This window comes from Harpia harpyja, chromosome 12, assembly GCF_026419915.1.
Source record: "Harpia harpyja isolate bHarHar1 chromosome 12, bHarHar1 primary haplotype, whole genome shotgun sequence".
Lineage (NCBI taxonomy): Eukaryota > Metazoa > Chordata > Aves > Accipitriformes > Accipitridae > Harpia > Harpia harpyja.
Genome location: NC_068951.1, coordinates 37,412,783 through 37,431,276, shown reverse-complemented (window position 1 = coordinate 37,431,276; position 18,494 = coordinate 37,412,783). Strand labels below are relative to the sequence as shown.

Sequence of the window (18,494 nt, the reverse complement as noted above, 5' to 3'; positions counted from 1 at the left end):
CTCTTATTTAGTATTCATTGTGTAAGGATCAATTATGATTAACTGTTCTAAAAATGAATGGTCCACATGAACGTTTCTATTTTCAGGGCCTTTTCCATTGAAGGAATGGCTTTCCATATTAAAATGCTCTGTGCAGTCAACAGGACAAAACATGACTGTATCTATACAGCCGGCCCAGTGTCCTTACCCTGGTGTCTGTAAAAAGCTGTTCAAGCTCTGTCAGAGGCAGTTAAGGATATTGGTTTTTTGGAGGCCATTACTTGCCCCTAAGTGGTCGGCTTATGACCTAAAGCATGAAGTTATGTAAAGTAGTATTTTTTCTACCTATGGATGTCCATAAAGTATTCTAATCTGTACTTGAAATGTATTGGTCCTTTAGGATGGGATTTGGGTGACTATATAAGGAATATAACATAGGCACGTGCAAGTGATCTAGATGCTCTGTGTTCTTTTTTTTTTTACCAAATAAAAAAAACTAGCCATTGCTGTTTAAAATATACGTCACATCATCCTAAGGTAGGTGCCTGCATTTGGGCAGATGAATTGTGCCCTAAAGCTCACTGAATAAATCAGCTAGATTTCTGTTGACTAGAATAGGAATCCAGAAAACTAGTTCAGATGGAGGCTGGTACATTTTGTAAATATATAAATTTAAATGAGATCATAGAATCATTTAGGTTGGAAAAGACCCTAAAGATCATCGAGTCCAAACATTAACCTAACACTACCAAGTCCACCACTGAACCATGTCCCTAAGTGCCACGTCTATGCATCTTTTGAATACCTCCAGGGATGGTGACTCCACCACTTCCCTGCGCAGCCTGTTCCAATGCCTGACAACCCTTTCAGTAAAGAAATTTTTCCTAATATCCAACCTAAGCTCCCCTGCTGCAACTTGAGGCCATTTCCTCTCGTCCTATCGCCAGCCACCTGACAGAAGAGACCAGCACCCACCTCACTACAGCCTCCTTTCAGGTAGTTGTAGAGAGCGATAAGGTCTCCCCTCAGCCTCCTCTTCTCCAGGCTAAACAACCCCAGTTCCCTCAGCTGCTCCTCATAAGACTTGTGCTCCAGACCCTTCACCAGCTTCGTTGCCCTTCCCTGGACACGCTCCAGCACCTCAATGTCTTTCCTGTAGTGAGGGGCCCAAAACTGAACACAGTATTTGAGGTGAGGTCTCACCAGTGCTGAGTACAAAGGGATGATCACATTCCTAGTCCTGCTGGCCATACTATTTCTGATCCAAGCCAGGATGCTATTGGCCTTCTTGGCCACCTGGGCACACTGCAATTTACCTTTAATAGTAATGAAGTTTTGCTTTACTGCTTAGCAGTGACAGAGAACTCTTTTTAAAATAAACTCAGCCCAAAATTCATTGAGGCATCATCATAAATCCTAGTGGCTTCAAACCTTATGTTTGCTGGGGAAGGAGGCTGAAGTCCAGGTGCTACAATGACAATGTGTCCTTGTGTGGGTCTGCAGGGTTAGTGTCTGGTGTAGTGTGAATGAAGCTGTCTTCTCCAGAAACAATGAATTAATTGAGCCCTTGGTCTTATAATACTTCTCACACAGATGCAACCAGCACAGTATTTCTAGACTGCATTGCTAGAGTCATGACTTTTGCCATCTGGAGATGGTAGTGTCACTGCTGGCTGTAGGAAGAACAGGACTAGAAGTATTGACAGCCAGCATTATAGATGGTATTTTTTTTTTTCCACCACATTTTATATTTTCAGACCTCTGTTCCAAGCATGGCTCAACAGATAATTGTCACTGAGAAACAGCAACAGAGGATACTGATTTCTTACAATGCAGACCTAATACCTACCTTCTTTGTTTCAGCTTCTAAGCTTCTGACCAGACTTTGGCTCATTTTTTGCTTTGTCACTTGTTTCAGGTTTTCGATGCGCTGGTAACTCCACCACATCTCCTGTTCGATGTTACGTGCTGCAATTTCCATCTGTTATGAAATGCACTGATGCTATTAATCAGTGCCCACCAGTGCACGTGGAATGTGCCCTTAAGTGTGCCACAGGCCTTGGAAGTGCCCTGAAGCTTTCACAGTGACTTTAAGTTGAACAGAGGGCAGAAGTATGATCACTGCATGCCGAGGTGAGACCTTTCTTCAGATGTGACTGTATTTCAGACTGCTTTATTAGGAGGAGTTTAAAGTACAGTCTGCAGGCAGCATTCTTGAGGTATCCAGAGTTTCTTGGCACAGAGTAGTTTCTGCATACGCACTTTTTGTTTGACAAGCGTTCACCACTGTCTTTCCCCAACTGCCCACTTCAGAACTTAAAATATCTAATATGCTCTGTATTTTTCCATGATGTGCCAGTTCTCACCAGCTGTGGTTTTCCAAATACAGTGATGCACTATAAAGCAGCCGACTGACTAGTAAAAAGATATGAGTTTGTGTGCCAAGAAGGGTTTAGCATAATGATTCAACTGGAAATATAAAACATAATTTCAAAGAATGAAGAGAAGAAATTCAAAATGTATATAAATATGATATATATAAATATTTTTATATTTTAGAAGCCCAAGCTTCATTTTTCTCAAATAATGTCTTACTCTGCTGTATATATAGCATCGAAGACATACTAAAAAGTTTTTAGCAGATAAGTAATGATTCTTTTAGTTTGTGGACACAAAGTATTATATAAACCATGTAGTTCAATAAATGCTTTGTTTCCAATTCTTCTGTGCATTACACTGTGATATATCTGGAATAATTCCAAAAAGTCATTTAAAGGTAAGTTCTGGCAGAAGAATGAAGATATGACAGTAGTCTGAGGAGTAACTCACAGCACCTCTACCAGCAGCAGCCCAGACAGGCTACGTAATGGTTAATCCACTGGAGTGTGGATTAAACAACACGTACATGCCTCATGCTTCGCACCTTTCATGAAGTTGTGCAAGGCCACACCAAAGTGTCACTTCTTAACCGCTGTTTTCATTGCCCGGGGGAGGTGTCTAGCATGCTTGGTTGCACAAGTCACACCATCATATTGAGGCGTTGACGCATCTTAAATAAGAACAGAATTTGATCTCTCTTTAACTGATCAGTAGCCCTTTATACAGAGTCGTTAGACAGTTTTCCCAACTGCCTCATGAGGTAATTAACTATTGATCTCGCTGCTTTTACGGATGATGAAAATACTCATGCTGTGTTTCAAGAAATGATCACTTTTACACAGTCTGTTATTTTTCCTGATCAAGCAAGCAAAATGCACAACCTTGGAAAAATATTTTTTAATCTAGTTTTGTCATGCAAAATTCTAAGTGAACAACCTGAGAGTTTATTCTGAGTCAGTGTTCATGATCAGAAAAAATTCTTGGGGCAAAATTTCCTTCTGTCATCTAAAACCCTGTGGTAGACTGAGGACATGCTCTAGAAGCCATCTGATCACCCATGGCCTTTGGCTGGTACATGTATGTGTAAATAAAGCACCTTACAATTGTCATATACCCAGACTCCACAGTTTTCATTTCTCCTTCATCAAGAGACTTACTGGACAATAATAACAATTGCTTCTTAATGAATTATAGCTTACTTTCAAGGCATTTAAGCACATATTTAATTTGATATAATTTTCTAATTAATGTATCTCTAATTAACCCTTACAAAGTCTTTCTAGGAAAAAAAAAACACTCTAGAAATACTAGCTAGGAGTGCAACTGTGACCATCTACTATTATTGAAAACAGTCTACGAAAACATTTTGATATTTTAAATTCGTTTTCTAAATGTCAGTGGTTTAAAGAACACAACCAAGAAGTTGCTATTATTATACACGCTTCTATTATGCAGCTTAACTGAAGAGCAATGTTGTGCTTAAAAACAAACAAGCAAATAAAAAATGAAGGATTTTGCTCACAGAGAAATCAGGTTTACCATGTGCTGTAAATATTACTGAGGCAGCAGCATGCCTACTTTTCAGAAGCCAGATAACGAACAAAATGAAGTGAGGAATATCATGAATCATAATTCTCTGTGAATGCAAAATATTCAATATAGTTAGTCCTTTCTTTTTCTTTTTGTTGTTGTTGTTGTTGTTGTTTTGTTTTTAAGTAAGGAAATATACATATTTTGATCACTTTGCTGAAACCTCAAAACATGGAAATCCAGCAACAATGAGACGTGAAAGCTACATCAAATGCCTGCTGGAAAGTGTCTTTGTTGCTGGGGCAACTGCAAGAGCTTTCACTATTTTTTCAACTGACTAACATTTGCAGTATTTCCCACCTAGCGCAGAAAATGGTGCCTGTTTGCATAAACATATATTTAAGCCTTAAAAAAGCCAACTTTGAAGTTAGTCCAACTCTTAGTGTTTATAGAAGAACCAGTGTGTCAGGAAAGTAGCTGCCTGTTCATCAGCTTACTGTGGCAAATCTGCCATTGAATTTATTGAGACAAGAGTTAACCTTTTACTCCCGTTGCAGCTAATATATAAAACTCTGGTGCAGTGTACTCCTTTTCCATCCTCCACGTTTTCTTTTGTGTATGGTATCACTATAGTAACTCTTGCATTTAAGTATTATACTTATCTGAATGCCACCTGGGAGATTTTATATTTGCAATGCCCATTTCATCCTTCTGCAATAAAATTATATCCTGAACATAGGGGGCACCAGGCAAATATCAAAATGTCTGGTATTTAGAAGATAAAGGATGAAGAATATGATATACTCTTGTAGATAAATGGAGATCGGTAGATAAATAAAGGCAACTAAACTAGTTAAGCCCAATGTTATTTGGCAATTTAATTACTAGATATTCAATAAATATTTGCTTATTTGTCAGGTTAAACAATAAGTTAAATTAGTCTTCATAGCATGGGAATGATAGAAATGTTCAACTTCACTTTTCGATTTAAGCCTTTCATATAAGCAGATTTTGATAACCTAGGAAAGCAGAACTGTGCAATTTGTGATTGCCTTGGGAAAATAACAGCACCAAGGAAGTTATATTTTAGGTTTTTACCACAGAGACAAGTTCAATAAACAGGTCAGCTTTCCTAGGAGAAAAGAAAGCAAATAAACCCAGCCTCCCACCTGAACTTAATTTGATACAGATGAATGAAACATCAGTAGGCTTTTGGACATAAGTTAATAAGGAAACAAATAAAAGGCAGTTCTTTTTGTTGTGAGATAATTTTTTGTTATTTTACACTTTTAAGATTTGAACCCTTCCTGAAAAAGTGGAACTCAAATATAGGTCTTTGTTTTAAAAGTTATGCTTTTCTTTTATATGAACACAGGAAACTTGGGAATAACACATTTTTATTGTACTAGAGATTATAAAAAAAAAAATATCTGTAACTTTACGTGCTGCATTCCTGTGCCATATACCATTTTAACAGCAATCTGAGAAGGTCATTATCCAGGACTCAAGTATAGTTGTTATGCATTTTATGTAGGGGTTTTGGTTTGGTTTTTTTTTTAATCGCTGAATGATTTCAGTAAGGTTTTACTAGGGATCCTTTCTACCATTACTTCTAGACTCCTTTCATTCATGCTATATTATGGCATCCGCAATTATATTTACTACCTTAAACTCTGTAGGTCTGGAAGGTTTCACAGGAGAGCTTTTAGCGAGTCTAAGTTATAGATATAATTTCAATTTTCCCACTTTTAATTTTTGAATAAATTTATTTTAGGAAGAACTGAAGCAACTGATCGGCATGCTAGACTAATGCTTTCCAGGCATATCTGTACAATCCTAGGTATATTTTTCTGACTTTCTCCATTCCTACTGCTGCAGAAAGCAGGAACTTCCCAATTTGATGAAAAAAATGCTTGGTTTCTAAACTGATAGAAAACTAAGTTCCATAATAATATCATTGCAAAGGATTAACTCATTTTAATAATTGATTTAGTAAAGGTCAATTCATTAGGGATTAAATCTGAAACTTATTTTCCTTTGGGTGTATGCCAAATTTGTTTATAGAACCAAACTCGTATAATTGACTTCAGTCTTCCTAAAAGCCTAAATTACCATCACTTGCTAAGATTTTTCACTTCACCACATTTCCAGATAGCAAAGATTCATGCCACAATTGATGATCTATATCATACCATCCTTTTCATACAGCACTGAAGACAGTCATCTGCAGGTTGACTTCATGGATTCAGACCTCGGGATGGCCTGCAATGGTACGACAACAGCTTTGTCAAAACCTGAAAGTGGTAACTAGGCCTAACAATAATTTAATACTTCAGACTTTTTTTCTTTTCTTGGTGGGGGCTGGAGGGGTTTTGTATGTGTCTAATGTGAAGGAAGATTTTGTAATGGGAAACAATGCAAATTGCTATTTTTGAAGTTGTCTCTTTACAGAGCTGGTAATGCTTGTTTTACATAAACCATAGGATGTTTAATTTGCTGTGAATAATTAATATTTATCATAAGAAAATGAACTTTCCGTGTACATACAGATCTGGGGTAGCAGCATTTTGTTTTTCACAAATGTTAATAAACGTATGTGCACATAAAAAAATAAATAATTATGTCTGGCCTTCATCTATACTGCCAGCCAAGTAGGCTTTTTTAATCTGCTGAGTGACATTCATAAAAACAAGGTATTTTCTTTAGCACTGAACACACTGAATTGATAAATAATTTATTCCATTTGGTAGAAATGAACTAAATATTATATTTGAAAGAGTATATTTACTCCTTTTTGGATACATTCATACTTCAGGTTCGGTAGTAGAAGCCAAACATTGTTTCTACGTCATTTTAACCAAAATATTTGCTAGTCCCTTTCTCAAGGACTGAGAAGATATATAAATACAGGAAGAAGGATTTTATATCAGAGTATCGGAGGCCAATTAAGTCCTAGCCATTATTGTACCAGTTAAATTTTAACCCATTCTCAGTGCAGTACTTTGAGCCTATTGCGCTGGTGCCACTTTTAGAATTTACAGCATTCGAGTCTAAACCTCTTGTTTTAATGACGTTCTCCTCTCAAACCATTGGTTGTGTTACTGATGAATATATAACACTGTTCAGTACACCCTGATGTAAAAAATTTCCCTCTCCGGTAGCTGTGCCATGTAATCTGGAACCTGCACACGCACCTTCCCAGGCAACTGAGTACGGACCTTGTGCTCTTCCAGCCCTGATGTGCCTTTGTCTCTGCTTCTCCCTCTCCTTGCAGCTCAAGCGGCTTTTCCTGGGTGAACTGTCAACGAGAACGTGGTCCACAGTGCTGCTCTGCTCTGGATGGCTCCTCTGCTCTCATCTCAGGGCGAGAACGGCCATACGTGCGAGTTCCACATTTTGGAGGGAATGAGGTGGGTAAGAGAGAACATGCTGTTAAGGGCAAGTGAAAGAGAAGAAAGTCCCGAGACTGGAGTGGGTGAGGGGATTGGGCTGAGCAGAGGGAACAGATTACAGCAGTGAAACCTGCTAATTCCCAAGCACCTTTTGCTGCACTTTTTACTCCGAGGTGAAGAACTTCAATGGCAATAGCTCTACCAGTGGGGGGACCAGTAGCTGTTGTAAGTGGAAAAGAATTGAGGGATCATTTTATTCTTCTGAAAACCCAGTTATCCTGTGTACAGAAGGTGCAGTTAGTATCACAATACTTAGAGATACTTTGGTATATTTTCTAATATTCATAGTGGGAAAGAATCAAATTAATCCCTGTTCACTCCTGGCAGTATGGAAGTGCCTCCAGCAGCCGGTGCAAAGGACTGAGCATGAAAACAGGAAAAAGCCTTAAAATGCTTATCTAACCCTATAGTCATAATGAGCTCATCCACTGCCCCAAGCCTTTCTAGGAATGCAGGTATACACAGCGTTCAGCACATTGAATGGCATGGTTGGCTGCACTCACTGTGGGTGCTTCATAATGCTGACAAATGACCTTAGGGATTTAGTTAACCAAGAGCATGAGTGATAACAGAGCTAATGTATACTTTCTAACACTGCACGCTATATTTTGTTTGCTTTTAATAGTGTAGCCAAAGTGTAAAAAAGGATGCAGGATTTTTAAAACTTCCCAATAAAGAGAAAACATTGTTTGAAGCTGTGGAAGCTGCATATCCACTGGCACAGCAGCTAATGCAGTTTGCTTCTCCAGTATTGCCCTAAAGAATCTTTAGAGATTCATATATAAAATGCAAGTACCTAACCTGCTGTAAAAAGCTACAGTAGTGCCTTTGGCAAGTTTCCCTGGCCTGCAGAGGATAATTACTTGTGGAACACAAATACAGCTCCAAACTGGACCTGATTAGATGTCCAGCTTTTTCTCATACAAATACCATGAGATCTATCCATCCTCATAAGAGTATCTGTGATATCTTGATGTGGAATTTTGACTTTAAGAGCCTAGTCAGGGCTCACTTTAGCGAAGGAGAAACAATCTAAAGGGAGAAGATACTTTTCCCATCAGTTACAAGAAGGATTTAGAGAGGTACGGAGCACTGTCAGGCCCCACTTCCAGTCTGGTGTTATCCTCCAAGTCGGTAGTGCAGCTGGAGATGTGAGTGAGCCAGAAAGGCTAGCTAGTTCTGGATGGAAACGTGTCTACAGCAAAGGCCAGCTTGGAAATACAGCTTTGTGTTTCAGCCAAAAACCAGACAGAAATGGTCACAGCTTAAATGTTACATTTAGCAAAATGTACTTAGGCCTTGGTTATTCATCACAGCTAACCAGTTAGCTGCTTAGGAAGGCATGACTTTTAAAATTTGTTCTTTACAGGTAAAATTGTGAATGTTCCTATGTGGTTCCCATGAATACCGTGGTTCCCGTGAGTTCCGTATATAACAAAAAAAAAAAAAAAAGAGAAAACTGCATTTTCAAGAAGCTTCCACAATGTTTTAAGATAATTTTGTGATTGGGCATTTTTAGGCATTTACCAATGCTTTTAATGGAATCACGGGGTTTGTGCTATTAGATCACCCAATTGGTCTGTCCAGACCAAATGGTCTTTAGTCATGGCTAATGCTTGAGCTAGTCAGAAACGTTTAACAGAAATGGCTTGTGCTAGAAGAATTATGGTGTTCCTCAAGTATTCATGGAAATATGTGAGTTCTGATAAAAACTTTAAACCAGCTAGATCGCTCCTGTCCAGGATGGACTTTGCTGAGCAGTTTAAAAGAGAAGATTATGCAGGAGAGAGAAAAGAGGTCCAACAATTAGTGAACTCAGATGTGGAAGAATGATATTCAAGTATCGTTTATACAGACAGAGTTTTGACACATATGCAGGGAAATAAAATATACATTACAAAAATTACTGGATTAAAAAAATGAGCTATTTGATACAGATTTACTGTGTAAAAATTGAGGTGCAATATTTGTAGTTAAACATTTATATAAATGAAAGCTGTGTGTAAATTTCTGTACAAATGATGATGATGACCCTGATTTAAGTCATTCAAAAAAAGAACATTTAAATATGTAAATCAGAGATTAACTAAGTTTAGGGAGGGTTATCAAAAATGTCTGTTATCTTTGAACATGAACATATGCTCACTATGCTAATTCTGGAGGCTCCTTAGATCAAATGCTGGCGTATTTCAGTGTTTTGCATTGCTTTAAATTTTAACTTCAGATATCATCCCCAGTTTTCCTTTTTTGTGTGGTTTTTTCTATTACCAAATGCCAAATTAAGAAAGGCCATCTGAAGGGAAAAATCTTACTGTATTCCTGTGTTGGACTCTAGATGTTGCATCTTGCTGGTTACTGACCTGAGAACTGTCCAAAAGAATACGAGACCACAACTTGGCCACTCCATAAACTCATAAGTAAATATAAAGTACCACAGAGGATAAGCTTTATTTAATTTTTTCCTTAAAAATGAGTGCCTTTAAAATGGTAAAGATCAGAGAGCCCCACATTTTTAAATACATTGATGTCTGAAGGTTGTTGATGGCTCTATGTATTAGAAGACTAGTCAGTCATTGCTTTAGGAGATGATATTTGTCACAAAAGAAAACAATGTGATTTCATGGAAGGAAACAAATTCCTCAGCTCCGGGTTGTACAAGAAACTTTACTGCAGGTTTCTTCCTCATAAGTTACAGAAATAGACTGTGTGGTACAATGGTAAGATGAAGTTTGACTGCTGTTTTATAAATCTCACTACTATTGGGGTTTTTTTTCTTTAAGATGAAGATGATAGCATGGTGAGTAGTTTGTTTTCATTTCTTACATAATCCACAAGACATTTTTTTCTATTAGTTTAAGCACTTGCATCTCTGTCTTTTGTGCCCCCCAAGAGCTCTTTCATTAAGGTGTAAATATGTTCCTAAAATAATGAAAGTGTCATTATCACCCTTTTATTCATTTAGGTGCCCATGAAGGGAACTGAAAAGGCGTTTAGCTAAAAGCATAAGTTTAGTATAAAGAGAGAACATTAACGTAAGAATCTCTGCAGATCATTAGTCTGATTGTTCTCTAATGTATACTCCCTTGAGTTTTGTTTGCCAGAATACAGTGTGAGATAAATGGCAGGCACATCCGTGGACAGACACTAGGAGTTTTCATTCATTGCTCACCTCTCTCTCTCAGCACTAGCCTGATCCAGCAGAGTATTCACTTACATCCTTATCTCCAAACTGACGAATAGCCCCCGTCTGTATCTTGTATGGCTGAATCCCTCCAGAAAAGAACAGGTCACTTAGGACTAAGTGATATTGTAAGACTGCTGACTTATGTTTGAAGGATAAAAACCACAGGAGACCCTAAACGTTGTAGATGAATCCCCAAATTCTTTATTTTCTACAGAGTAGGCAACTGCTTTTTTTTTTTTTTTACATTGTCCACAGTATGTTCCCACGTGGTTCCTCCTGGAACAATGTGAGCACTGTACGTCATGGGACCTGGTAAAAAGCCTGAACTAATGTTGCAAAAAGATGTCAAAATATTTCACTTAAGAAAAAATGTTCTGATTTTTTATTCTTTTTGAGGTGATAGCATTTTGACTTTTTGGAAGAAAAGACTTAAAATATTTGCTCTTCGAATGAAATGAACAATCCCTATAGGGATTTTAGGTGTGTTAGTATCCATTGCTTCCCTAGGTAAATTGTCCTGCTGGCTACCTATCTGTAATATACTCCTTTGAATTTGAATTTGTCCAACATTAGCTTCTAGCCATTGCATGAAATTGCACTGTTTCCTACCCTCTATACCAACCATAAAAATGTACTTCAATCTCTGAAAATTTTACAAGATGTGTATGCAAAATCAGCCAAGCTACTGGTTGCAAATACCAGTGTTTCAAATCTTAAAACATTTACAAGTAGCTTTTGATATCAGAGACAAAAGTAATGGCTACTAGGAGTTACTGTGAGGTTTGCTTTCATGGCATGGACTCAAAGTACGATCTTGCTACCAACCCATGTGCAAATAAAAGAAAACAAAACAAATAAGCTTCAACATCTTCAATAAAAAACTTAACTCTGATATTCTGTTGTCCCTGTGCTTTAGAACTGGAATTGGCAATGCCTCTCTAAAACAGGGTTGGATTTTTTTTGGTCAACTAACAGCCAGTCGCTGTTCTTTGACTAAGGTTGCACTCTAATCTTGGATGCTATATGAATTTAGAGAGAGCCAATGAAGATTTGTGGAAAATGGCTCGGCATTTGTCCATTACTACTAATAGGATTAGAGAGGTGATGATTTGCCCACTGGAGTTTTTGATACCTCTGAATAAAGAAGGCAACCTGCAAGCAATACTTGCAGCCCAGCCATTGCTATTTACGGTGCAACATTGTTTGGATGGCATTGCTGTTTCTTTTTCACCACTCTTAACCTCCACTACCGTTTTTACAGACTGATCCGTACAGGTTAGTCATCCTTTCTGTATCCAACAGTTGCTTTGCAGTATGTCAGAAGCTGCAGGAGACAGGGAGTCAGGATCGATGTCCACTTTTCATAGAAAGGAAAAAAAAGAAAGCAAGAAGGAGAGGTGTCACAGATTTCTTAGCCTAGAAATTGCAGGGTTGTTGAGCTGATCAAGTTACAGTGTGGTAAGTCAGCCCCTGACACTTGTCCAAGTGCTTCCTTTTAAGCTGAGGAACATGTAAACTAATACGAGTCAGTGCAGTCTGTGATGAGAAGGTTAAGTTGCGTTAGTTTATTGTCTGTGTTTAACAGCATGTACTAGCTTGCTCCTGGCTTATCCGTCATGTAACACTTAACTAATTTGCTAAGTAATGTGTCTGCATGTCCAAACTTTTAAAAGTTTTTATGAAAACAGCATTTCATGCGATTTGAATAATTTTCCTTATTATGTTTTGTTCACTGCCAATAGATATGATGAGAAGGAGGAGATTCACACCTTTTGCCTGTTTATGAGAAAAAGGTAAATTAATATAGCTATAGTTGGTAAGACCTTTTGAGTTACACCTTTCTTGGGTAAAATAACAAAATCTAGCTTATTAAAAACCTGACATTTATGAAAAAGAGCATCTTGAAGTTTTTTGACTCAAAAACACTTCACAAAATATTTCAAAATTATCAAGACATTTCATTAGAAAACTTTTTAAGGGCATTCCAAAGTGTTATCAATTAATAATATGATTGAAATAACCAGGGAGCTGCTAAAGTCCTGTGTACAGCCCCCATCGGTTAATATTTAAAAAACAGAAATGATAACTAGACATGATTTAGGCTTTAGGAACTAGTTACTAGACAATGGGGCTTTATGTTTATGTCAGAAAAGGTAATGGATTGTGGTCTGGTCAATAAACCTTGAAGAACTGCTTGGAACTGTCAATATTAGGGAAGAAGTAGGTAAAAGGTAATTCCTACAGGGGGAGATCACGACCACCAACTCATTGACCACCTTCTCAAAAGAAGACAATGAAGGAAGAAGACAGAGTCTGGGCACTAATTTACATGAGGGGCAGAGAAGAAAGAACCAATCATTAAGGAAAATAAAAATGAATATGTATTAGTTAAATGTATAATTATGAGGATTTTTGAGACAAGGGTGTGCTGTCTTAAGACAGGCACCCATTCATGCACATCAATGAAATTGGTTTGAAAATACCTTGACTCTGTGTGTTATTGGCTTGCACACCAGGTAAATGAACCCCGTTTGTGGGACAACAAAAGCATTAATTTGATTTTAATTTTAAGCTAACTAGGTAATGCTGTTTACAGGGAGAAATACTCAAATAAAATGAAAGATTTTGAAGTTATTACAATAAACATAGGTTATTTCATATTTGACTTCACATCAGTGTGAGATGGGGAAATTTCCTTCCATTTATTCCCTATTTTTAAAAAGCAATGTGAATGTAGTGATACTAAAATAAGTCAGAGCATTACTTCTCATACCAGAGAGTGCAATTTTCAATGGAAGTGCTGAGAAAATGGGTTTTCCCAGGGAAAACAAAACAAACAAAAACCAAACCTTGATATTAGCTAATCTTGCCTTTTCTGAAAACGTTGACAACAAAAGTAATTTAGAAATGTTGCAATAGTGTTATCTATATGTCTACGTTAGTGTGATTAATGCTTTTGTTCTCGCCTATGAATTCCCTGCCTGGGTTGCAGTTCCCCAGATGTTTCACAATCTCTCCTTCTCCTTAGCTACTACTATGCATCACAAGAGCCTCTATACTACCAAAGATGGGGAAATCTCTTTTTTGCAGAGGAAGGGTAGCATGAAGTCACAGTAGCCTCTTTTCTTTGGCCAAAAAATAAGACTTTAAGTTTTTAAGTACTAATTCTTTAACTTAAAAGTTATTTCCCCCTCCACAGATAGCACAAACATCTCAGAAAAGTGAAGAAAAGCGTGCCACCAAGAAATGTCATCAACAGCCACCACCATGACCACAAGTAAATGTCTGATCGGCTTGGATTTTCTTTCTACCTACCCACCACTGTTCCTCCGAGTGGACTTTATTTCCTTATTTTCTTACTCTGATGTACTAGAATTAAGAAAGGACATTTAAAAACATTTTCATGTAGATCATCAGTTGGTTTTGGTGTTTAAATCACTGGCTAGCACATATCACTGGCAGTCCTTGTCCAACTAACAAGTGGTGTACGTTTAGACATAACCTAACCTGTAGAAATAAATCAGCCCAGGTTCATCACGAGCCTTTCAACCTTAACCACATTGAAGTACTCTATGAAGACACATAGAGGGAAATTCCAGAAAAGTCAGCACTTAACTACCTTACTAACACTACCTTAACACCAAGTAGTGTGTCATGATGTAAGTTGATCCTTTTGGTTAGGATAGGACTCAAAAATGGGAGCAGCAACTCAGTGAGCTTAACAGAATAATTTAAAGAGATATACAGCCCATTTTCACTACCACATAGTACCAGAACAGCAAAGCAGCAGAAGTAATGTATACATCATTGATTTTTATCCCTTTCAGAGCAGCCTTTCTTAGTACTTTTAATGAAACATTAAATGATTGTAACGTAAACTGTAACAGAATGGCATAGTTTTATACTTTCTTAATTGGATGCTAATATCCATGTCAGTATTTGCATGAAAAATGGTGTACTAAGCCAAAATATCAAGGTTTTTAAAACTCATAATCATTCTTCTGCTGATACCATCTGTCAGCTTAATCTTCACCTCCCAGAATTCAAGGAAGAGGGTGCCTTCAGGGAAAGGAAAAGGAAAAAATTACTGTTATGAAAGTACCGTAAATTGAGTTTAGACCATGGACTTGAAATCCCATCTGATTAGATAGGACTTATTAGTTATTAATTGTCAGAGTTGGAAAATAATTAAGAATTACTGTTGGGGCACTGTCACTCATCCTCCCTGAAGAAGCTGTAGGGCTCCCTGGAGAAGGCGACGGAAAGCAGCTCTCACGCACAGCCCGCACAGCAAGCCGCCTGCAGAGAAGTTACAGAGGCTGCCTCTGAGATCGCTTGGCTCAGCTGAAATTCCCTCACGAGCAGTGAAAGTCTGTGTATCCTCTGCGCTGCAGTGGAGGGCAAGCGAAGGAGTCTGAATCGCGTATGCAGTGTGCTTGATTCTTCTTGAGCTTGTTATTTTTACAGCGACCCTGCATCTGCATAACCTGCATATAGCTTTTGCTTGCAACAAGCCACCTGCTACATGTACATCCTTCTTCAGTGTACCATTAGATACCCAGTAAGAAAGTCAAATCATCATGAAAAAAGGGAGGAGTGGAGCTGGAGAGCACATTACCTGCTGCAATTTATTCTGAAATCAGAACATATGGGCAAAGGAAGCGCATATCTTCTTCAAGATTATCTCAAATCTCTGCAATACTGCAGGGGCTACAGGCCAACTCTTTCTTAACAAAAGTAAGAGGGTGCATTTTCAAATATCTCCAGCTGTTGGCAAATTCTCTGACATATAGCTACTTTACTAGATTGCCCTAAAGAAATTCAAAAGCCATTGTTCTCTCAAAATGTCACTATTGTTCAAATTTTAGAGGCAAACAAATGCAGCTGTACCTCCCCGGCTTCCACTGAGGTGCTCGGTCTCTGGAAACACCTAACTGGAGGTAATCCTTCCCATGGAACAGTACAGGTGAGACCTGGCTCCTCTCCATCACCAGGGATTGGATTGCAATAGGAGTGAATCTACAGAGCAAAACAGTGCGTGCTGAGGTCTGTATCCTGCACGTTTGGGGCTTACTCCGCATTAGCTCTGGTCTGATCATGTTGAGCCCTTAGTGAGTGGAGTGCGTTGTGTGATCTCAGTGTGCATCCTCCAGTTCAGGCTCATACAAAAGGAATCTGCTTCACACATTTAGGGAGAATTTTGCAAGCAAGCCCATGCACAGTAGGTGGGGAAACTAGTAAGAACTGCTTCAAAGGTGCCCATCGAATCCAAATGAAATAAATATATTTTATTTCTTTTTTTCCTTTGCTTTAAACCAGTATGAGCTTTGAAAAAAATATACAGGGCATTTTTAAATGATTTTATTTTTAAACAAAGAAAGAAGTCAAAGTGTTTGCAATGCTTCAATTTTTTCCTCTTTCTTTTTTTCCTCCCCAGGGAATACTTACAGCTTTTCATACTGCTTTGAATAGCTGGTCAGAGGAAAGGGTGGAAGTAAAAACTTGATCTACTAATAGCTACTCTGCTGCCCTGCTATCTGCTGCTGCTGCCTTGCTTGCTTGCGAATATGTGCCACAAACAATTATGAAAAAAACTAAAGCAGCACGTAAGAAGTGTGTAGCCCTTGGCATGTGCATAGAAGGTGGTATTTGCAAGAGCCTCCAAACCAGCAGGTAAGGAGTCTTTGCTTCAGGTTTCCCAACTGGGGCAGGAGGTAGGGTGGGAGGAATGTAATTCAAAGACGACAAGGGGAAGTAGAAATGGAATTTTCATATGGAAAACTCTTATTTTGGCAAAGAAAATCAAAATTGTTCCAAGAAAATTTTCTTCTGGTATCTGGAATCAATGAGCAGCTGCCAATGCCCATGACCCTTTCCAGCTCCTAACAAGGCAGACAGGATTGGACTGTATCAGGGCTCCAGCACCAGACAACCAAGCTTTTTTCATTAATTTTATTTTCATATTGTCCAAACTTAAAATGAAGCATGTGGTTAAGTGAACAGGATGGACCAGTTGGCATAAGGAGAAATACTGTTAGGTTCTAACTTGGAAAGCTGTTCCACATAAAGTGGTCTTTTTTTGTCCCGAGAACTACATTACATAGATATAAAATCTTTGTACAGAACAGCTTGCAAATTTGAGGTTTCATAAGGTTTTTGTATATATATGCACACACATATATATATATATGTATACATTAATTTAGTTATATAAATGGCATTGTACTTTTCTTTTATTCAACTGTCTCCCCACATCTCATATTAGTTTTCTGAATTATTTGTGCTATGTTTGCTTATCTGTAATCCCAGAATGACTTAAAATGATCCTACTGACCAAGTTTCCCAGAATTAGAGTCCTCAGATTGGTGTTCTGGTAATTTAATGGCAGAAGACTGACTTTCAGAATACTAAAAAAAAGGAGATCATTATTTTGCTTTTCTTTTCTCTTTCTTTCTCCCCACCCTTTCATTCAATAAGTAATTACTAGATTAAAAGAGGGAGGGGAGTGTTTCACGTATACCCTTGTAAGTAGTTTTAAAGCTCAAGTAGTTTATCCTACTTCCATTTATTAATACAAGACAGAGTCTAAAGTACACACAGGCACAACACATATTCATTTAGCAGTGACAGGTTAACCAGACTTTCTAAACAAAGAATATTAAACACTGTTCAATCAGTGTCATCCGCCAGTTCTTTGTTTGGTCCATTATCTGGAATCTGAAAGAGGAATTAAACTCCCACATCAGATAATAATCAGTCATTCTGATGCAAAAGAATTTCCATAATTTATCCTCCAAGGTGAAATTCCACCCTGTGCAGAGGACCCGCCGGAGGCAGACAACCCACTTCAGCCTGACGTAAGTCTATTGAAGCCTCAAACAACACATAAGGCCCTGTGTTGCTCCTTGCAAAGAGACTTTTTTCTGCAAGACATCGTATCACCTCCCTTCCAGAGAAGTTAATTGTGGTTATACCAAAGGCCAAATTAATTTCATCATCAGCTTACAAATCAAAGTTGGGTCAAAAAGGACTATCATACCACTTCAAATAATAAAATCCCTTATAAGGTGAGGAATTATTTGCCCTCCCTCTGAAATATTTCTCTTGGGAAATGAAACAGAGAAGGGCAGAGAATGGCAACTCCATCTATTTCGTACATTCTCAGTGTCCTTTCACATACATAAGCCCTAAAGCCAGAGCTTCTTGGCTGTCCCTGTTGTTTAAAAGGTGATTTGAAACTTTTTTTGTGAACATGCTGCACTTAGTTTTGTGTGTCACTAACATATTTCTCTAGAAGATGTCCTAGTCTGAACTTTAACTCAGGACCTGGCAAGTAATTTAGCACTTATTTATTGAAACATGTGCATAAGCCTTAAAACCACCAGACAGTTCCAGCACAAACATCTGTCTTTTCAAAAGATAACACACTGTCAAAATGCCCCGGAGCTGAATCTCTTCCTTTGGTTTGAAGTAGAAGCAGTAGCAGCTACAGTAGTTAGACAGCAAGTATTTTTGGAAAGATGACAGCTGGGTTGTCAGACATTAGTGCTGAATTACACAACGCTTGTATGTTACAGCAGAAATGTAATAAGCAATTATTCTTACATTATCATATATAGGGCTGCCAAACTACTGTCGGAGAGGTAAGATAAAGGACTTGGGGTATGTACCGGTTCTACTGATGTTAGGGGGTTTCCATCAAGTGTAACTGATGTTAGGTCTATTTTCACTCTTGTCATGTAAGGAAGTATCAGCTTAAAAATCTGTCATGGAAAAAAAATCGAGTAACATCTCCAAGGCAGAATTATCCCCAGCATGAGAAAAGCAGGCAAGCTAGTTACTGTAACTGCTGCTGATGAGAACTTAGCTTCTTCATCAGCAGATTTAGTATACAGAATAAAATCATATTTACTTAGTCTTCAGTGTTGGAAGTCTCCAACAAATTTTATTGTATTTCACATATGTCATTT

General features: G+C 38.0%; 1 long non-coding RNA gene across 1 annotated transcript; it reads left to right on the top strand.

The window, feature by feature from the left end:
* The first annotated feature begins 11,933 nt into the window (after positions 1-11,933).
* Positions 11,934-14,079, top strand: LOC128149485 (uncharacterized). The gene is made up of 2 exons (XR_008237648.1): positions 11,934-12,317; positions 13,724-14,079. It is a non-coding gene; the product is annotated as an uncharacterized LOC128149485 (long non-coding RNA).
* Positions 14,080-18,494: the final 4,415 nt, after the last annotated feature.